This window comes from Cryptomeria japonica, chromosome 3 (genome assembly GCF_030272615.1).
Source record: "Cryptomeria japonica chromosome 3, Sugi_1.0, whole genome shotgun sequence".
Lineage (NCBI taxonomy): Eukaryota > Viridiplantae > Streptophyta > Pinopsida > Cupressales > Cupressaceae > Cryptomeria > Cryptomeria japonica.
In genome coordinates this window covers 889,814,964-889,822,179 of record NC_081407.1, presented here as the reverse complement: position 1 = coordinate 889,822,179, position 7,216 = coordinate 889,814,964, and positions in this window count along the sequence as shown.

Here is a 7,216-nt window from a genome sequence, read left to right as displayed (position 1 = left end):
TGACGGATGGACCATTGAACAGGGAGTAGATATGGTGTAGAATTTCAAAGGGAAAATAAATTCTGTTAAAGAATCAAAATCTTTCACCCGAGATGACTTCACCAGAGTAGCTCACATTGAATCCATGTTGGTTGTCTGTTCGGATCACTTAGAGGTGCATAAAACTAAAGTCACGCAAGTGGGTATGGATAAAGAAGTTTGGAAGCAATGCATCCTGCACATTGGGCTCCCACATTATCAAGTAGTTCATAACTTCTCCGTGGCTCATATGGAGTGGCGAAATATACGTGGCACCACGCACACTTCAGAGATAGTTTAGGCCGTTTTCTGTTCTTTTAGTTATGGCTCTATTTACGGCTTGTAGCCGTTTAGTTAATTTTAGTTATAGACAGTTGTCTCTTGAATTTCATATCTGTATTTTGTTTTAAAAAAAAGACAATTAAGCCTGGCAGCTATATATATTTGTAAGGATGTTTTTGCGCGAGATAGAATTTTTGGTGTAAAATTGGGAGGACCAGACTAATCTCAATTGTAATTTCAGTGGAATACCCATCTTTGAGTGGAATGAAATATATGATACAACTTGAGAAACCTGTGTGTTTTGAATGCGTAAAATTTCTGTTGGAATGATTATGTGTTCGTGTATCAGTTTCTTTTCTCTGATTTTTCATTTGAAGTTTGCGAATCAATTTGGTAAATGAAACTAGCTGTAAGCTTTTGAATTTTCTAATTCCCCTTGTCATGTGAGACATGAGTGAGTGTCAATCAGAGTTCAAATATTCTTTTTATCGTCCTATGAGTTAATTTCCATTTGAGATCAAATGTCTTGTTATGAATTTCATTATCCATCATTAAGCATTCATATTGTGTTGACTAGTGAATGTTGAAGCCTTTTGTTTACTTTCTGGTTAAAAGTGAGTCACATAAAAAAAAAATATTATTCAAAATTTGTTGAATATCATATAGGGAGTTGTACCTTAATGCAGAGGGTAAAAACAATAATTATTTACCCAACTGCTGGTTATCATTGGTTTTCTATTTGGGCAACAGGAGTATTTATTTGTAAATTTTGAGAAATCCAATCCGTTAACCAACATATGGAAAACCACTTTTTATGAGGAGTCATATGGTACAAGCATCCTAAATTGATTAACCAATTTTCTTTAGTCATAACATGAAGAGAAGAAATCAAAGCATCATCACCTGAGTTTGAGGATTTCTCTATAAAGGAATCAAACTGTTTCTTTGGATTCTTGCATTCCTTCTTGACATGCCTTCTCTTTCCACAATTCCAACACTTCACTCTGTTCTTTTTACCAAGAGTTTTAGATCCACCTATAGACTTGTCCTTAGGCCCATTCTTATCTCCTTTAGAACATCTATTTTTAGGCCTTCCCCTGACATTGAGAGCATGACTATAACTATCCATATCCTTTCTCCTCATTTCCTGCACCAAAAAAGCTCCAACAAGTGCATCCTATTTTGATCTTCAAGGTTAGTGGTGATAGCAAGAATGAAATCTGCGCATGAATTGGGTAAAGAACAAAGAAGCATAATTCATGTATCCTCTTCTTCGACTGAAATATTAATAGAGGCTAGTTGACTCAATATTAAATTAAATGAATTCATACACTCGGGTATTGTATCACCTTCCTTCATCTTAAGAGAAAACAATTTATATTTCAAATAAATTTTATTTACCAGACTTTTGGCTTGGTAGATCTCACTAATTCGATTCCACAAAGCATATGTCGACTTCTCTTTTGACATGTATTTAAAAGAACAAAATCTCAAAGACACAATCTGATAGTACCCTGTGCCTTTTTATCCACCTTCTCCTAGTCTTCATTGGAAAGTTTCTCTAGCTTCTCCATATTTGTTATAGCCACCCATTGATCTCGGTCTTCAAGTAAATCTTCTATTTTCAACTTCCACAACTTATAACCCATTCCATTGAACTTCATTATTTCCAAATGAGATGAAGTTGCAACCATGGTATCAACACAAATCTGCAAAAAACAAATCAATCAGAACTCCCACAAATGCTCAAAAAACCTCCCTTCTACCTAGTAAGACACAAAACTAGCCAGGCTTAGATACCAAATATTAGAAAAGAAGAGGTGGAAAATGATAATAAAAGATTCAAATCAAATTGTAAATTAGATCTAACAGTGTTTATCATATGAAAGAAATTAGCTATAACATCAAAAGATAACACCACAAATCAAATAAACACATAACACCATGATTACGTAGAGAAAACCTTTTGAGAAAAAACTGCACTAATAAAAGGAAAATTTGTATTACTCTTCAAAGATATTACAATACAAAAACCTTTCCTCAATCTTGCACCAATTTGGTAGCATCTATGTACCTATAAAACAACTTACTTGTCTTCAAATCAACCCCTCTATATATAGATCCTTGGGGGCTCAATTAACCACCATAAAACATTACCATGGGACAAAATAAGGTTCCAAAAGACCATGGTAAAATTTTATATGACCTCTACATGCCAAAAATAGGCTCTTACATGATATTACACCTTCTTATAGGTTGTCATAAGAATCCCCAAAATAGAGGAGATACTCTTACATGCATCATAGACTATTAATAACAAATGTAAGGATTCTCTTACACATGCCATAATAACTTATTCCCATGTCCAAAATGATTGACCCCACTTTTAGCCTTTACAATTTTCATAAAATCTATCGTAAAATCCCTAAAAAAATAGGGCTTACATGTTATACTTGTTGATGGGCATCTTTTGACAACTAAAAACTTGATTTTTAAGGCATTGACATGTAGCAAAAGTGCCAACTAATTAAACCAACGCCCCTCATGTTGGACCACAATTATTTAATTACATAAATACCAAATAAACATGGGTAAATGTGAAATAATAATAAATACAAAATTTCTAATTGTTAAGGTTGAGACTCCTTAATTCCCAACAATGTTCTCTCACACAACAATTCCTTTTAGTTTTAGCCAAGGCTTGTGAAGGTTTAAGATCAATGGGCATAGGCTTATTTTCTTCCCTTATAAGGAGATGAACGAAAGAAACCCCAATAGACTGAGATATACTTGATTCCAAGCACTTGCCTTTGTAGGAAGTGGGAGGCGGGACTCAAGCATACATAGGAGGAATAGAAGGAGTAGGAAGAATACTAGGTCCATTATGAGGAGGAGGAATATCCATGGGTGTAGGGTCTCTAGGTTTACTCAAGGCCATCATCATCTCATTTTTTTCATTTTTCATAAGATAAGAAAAGGATGTCATTTTGAGGCTTAAGAGGCCCAAGTTATTTAGGCCAAAAATAATCAAGAGTGAAATTTTCATGCTTCGTAGTGGGTCAGTAAAGGCTATGAGTAATTGTTATAATAGTTTCCATTATTAGGGAATTTTAAACATTTATTAATTTTAGAAGGGATAACTTTCATGGAAGAGAACGAAGGATGTCCCAACTTCACATTAAATTGATTTGATGTAGGAATAATAGAAAAGGTGACATCTAAGCACTTAGTACTAACCTCAATGGGAAGGGTTATAGAATCAATAGTAGGACAAGAGAAACCACCATACATCTTAACCATAACATTAGATTTATCATATGTTACTTGGTGTAACTACTGAGTATAAAGATATTCTTCAGTAATCACATTCATCATACAGACTAGATCAATGAGTACCCCTTGTGAGAGTTTGTATTTGATCTTCACAGTGATATATAATGGGCCATCAGGTGCAACAATAGTCTCACTAGGATTGAAAATAATACATGTCTTTTGGAGGTGTGGGGTTTTCAACAAGGTTCACAACATTATTAGATTCTATATCAAGGTCATTAGGAGAAAAATTAAGAGACTTGGACTCAACAACATTGGTAGAATGTGAAGGCAATAGATTGGTAAAGATTTTGAGGTTTTGATTAGGAGGAGCTATGAACTTAGTCCCTTTATCATTGACGCTAGCTACAAATATAGTATTGCAATCAATAAAGTATTGGATCTTATTTCTCACCTAGTAACATTTCTCAGTATCATGGCTAGGTTGATGGTGATATTGAGAAAAAGCTTTAGGATCATGGTAAGAAGAAAATACTTTAGAATTGTCAATTTGCTTGATGGGAGGAAGTTACAACACATTAGCATTCATCAATCTCAATATTATACTATGCAAAGACTCAAAAAGAGGAGTAAATTCTTTTGTACTAAAGTATTTGGATAAAGGGGCCACACCAACTGTCATGGTTGCCACTTGAGTGTTCATGTTGTCATTTATTTTGATGAAACTTTTGTTTGGTATTAACTTCATGAACAATTGTTGAGAACTCTCATTCTTATCAACCAAAGCCATTGAAGAGGATGATTCAAAGTGACTCACTTGAAGCTGATAATTATGAAGCACCACACACAATTGCATAAAACAAGTAAACTTAGAAAATAGAAGATTATCTCTAATATCTTTTTGTAAATTAGAAATAAAAATTATTTGAACATTATGATCAGGCACTTGATAAGAAATTTGTGAGTACAAATGATTATATCTACCAATAAAATCAGTCACTTTTTCTTTAACTCCTTTCTTACAATGAATAAAATCAATCAAAGTAATCTTAGGACCAATGCTAGTTTGAAATTGTTAAATTAAAGCAATATCCAATTGTTGAAATGAAGTAGCAAAATAAGGAGACAGATAACAATACCATTGCAAGGCTTTATCTCTAAAGGTTCTCATAAATAGTATAGCCATAAGTCTTTCATAATGAGAAAAACCGCTACACAAAGTTTGAAATGTCTTGTCATGAGTCAAGGGGTCACCTTTTCCATTGTACAAATCCAATTGAGGAACTTCCATATGCTTAGGTGGAACTACATGAAAAATGTCATTGGATATTGGGCTTGTTATAGCAAATGTGCGAACATTGAACTTGGATTGAGTTATGGAAGCCAATTGATGTTGTAAGGATGTAAGAGTTTGAGGTAGATTATTGATAGTTGCTATGGTGGATGGATTAAAATTAGAAATATTTGATTGTGATGGAGGAGTAACATTGTTGTAAGTAGGTGGATGTTGAGAATAAGGAGGGGGGACATTATGGTATGTTGGTATGGGAGATGGTTGTGAAACAAATAGAAGACTCACAAAAGGAAGTAAGTAAGTATATTGATTCAAGGATTTGCCCCATGACTAACATGTTTAATTTCATCCCTTGTTAATAAATTCAAAAATATTAAACCTCAAACACATGAGAACATATGAATTGAACACAGTTCATTATCATGTAAAGAGGAAATATGTATCTATTAAAATGATAAGCATAGAAAATAAAAAATGTTCTACCAAACTAGATGCTTCAATTCATTGTGGAAAATAGAGCAACACATGAAAGGTTAAACATGGAAAGAAACTTAACCTCAAATAGTACCAAGAATATTTACATCAAGAATTAGTCTTCAATAGTTAATAGAGACCAATTGTTGGCTATGTATCATTTACAAATAGTATTGAGAAGTGTGACTATTGAAAATTCTAAATACCTTATCTGCTGCAATTATAAATTACTTTTCCTAAAAGGGAATTTGAAACACAATTACAAGGAAAAGGCAATTTAGTATAGTTTCCAAATTGAGATTTCATACCTGAGAACACGAGAGAGAAAGAGGCTAGCTCGTGAGTACAAGTATGGAATCAACTACAAATCACCCAAGTGATTTTATAAATGAAATGTGAGTCCACAAGGATGAATATTAATTATGAGCTTACCCTGTCTAGTATACTTCCTTAAGTTTATGAGTAAGCCAGAAAGCCACAAGAGTCAGCATGCAGCTAGCATAGGAGACATACATGATGGCTTGGAAACCCTCACTTGTTTAAATCTAGTAGAGTAGGGTAACAAACAATGACTACATGCATTGATGTGTTGCAACTTATAAAACCTTTGGCCAAGTTGACACCACAAATGTAAGCATCAATCAGTTCTTTTGGTCCATATATGCAACCCAGTCAAAGGTCATACCCATTAGGAGTTTCCTATGGTGTGTAATCGATGAGGGATTGTGTAGGGTCAAACACCAATCTCAGATGGCATTAGATCCAACATCTATTACTCCCTTGTGAAGGGTCGGGCCTTTCTAGTTGGAAGTGGCACAGGGGACTAGTAAGTTCGTGGTTGGGCAGAAAAGTGCCCTGATGATACTTTCCTTGTATCAACATTGTAGAGATTATTTAAAGTTCAATATTAATTCCAAAAGTTGTAAACGCTAAACCTCTCTCAAGCTTTTATTTATGTTTCATTCTATGTTAAACTTATGCAAATCAATCTTGAGCAAGTGTTATATATTCTTGCTAGTTAAATTTCATTCCTTATGTTTCAAAAAAAAAATGTTATCTAGATTTTCAAGTTTCAAAATTTTAGTTTCAATGTTGCAATACTTAGATGCTAGTTTATGCTTGTTACATATTTTCAATAGGTTGTGAGCAAGGTAACCTTGCCACATTTTGATGGCAATGATAAATGCACACTGCAAGAGCTTGGGTACAAAAGTTGGACAACTTTCTTTCTTTGAGTCTTATACTAGAGGGGGACGTGATTAAGTTCACTACTTTACACTTTGTTGGTTAATGAATTTGCCACCTAACTTTGTTTTCTCATGCCCAAATAAATGGCAATTGAAACCACCAGTTGAGTCAAGCATAATGATATTTTACACTTACTCTATGCTTATTTTACAAGGTGCAACTACTTTCAAATAGAAAATAGTAAATAAAAGCCATGCATGATTTTAACCATAAAGCAAGGGAAAGGAATAGCCTTTAACCAAAAATATTTTAAAAGGAAAATCAAAAGCTAAACTTAGAAAGAGATAGAGTACAAAGATTCTATACAAAGTATTCAAATCACAATAATTTTTAATTAAGAGATTGTTATAGTATCCATTCAAAGATTAATTACTCACAACAGATACACGACTATAAATTTTTAACCACCTTTGAGAATAATAATGAATCATATAAATAGAAATATATTTCACATAAGAAGAATAAATTGCTAGATTATCATAACTCAAAGTTTACGATTCTCAAGAATCAATACAAACAATTTTTATTAATTTCTCCTTAAAAAATGGATACCTTTATCTCACTCCTTTTTTCATCTAATTTAAAGCTAAAATCTCATAACTATCATCGAAAGTAACAACTTCTTAA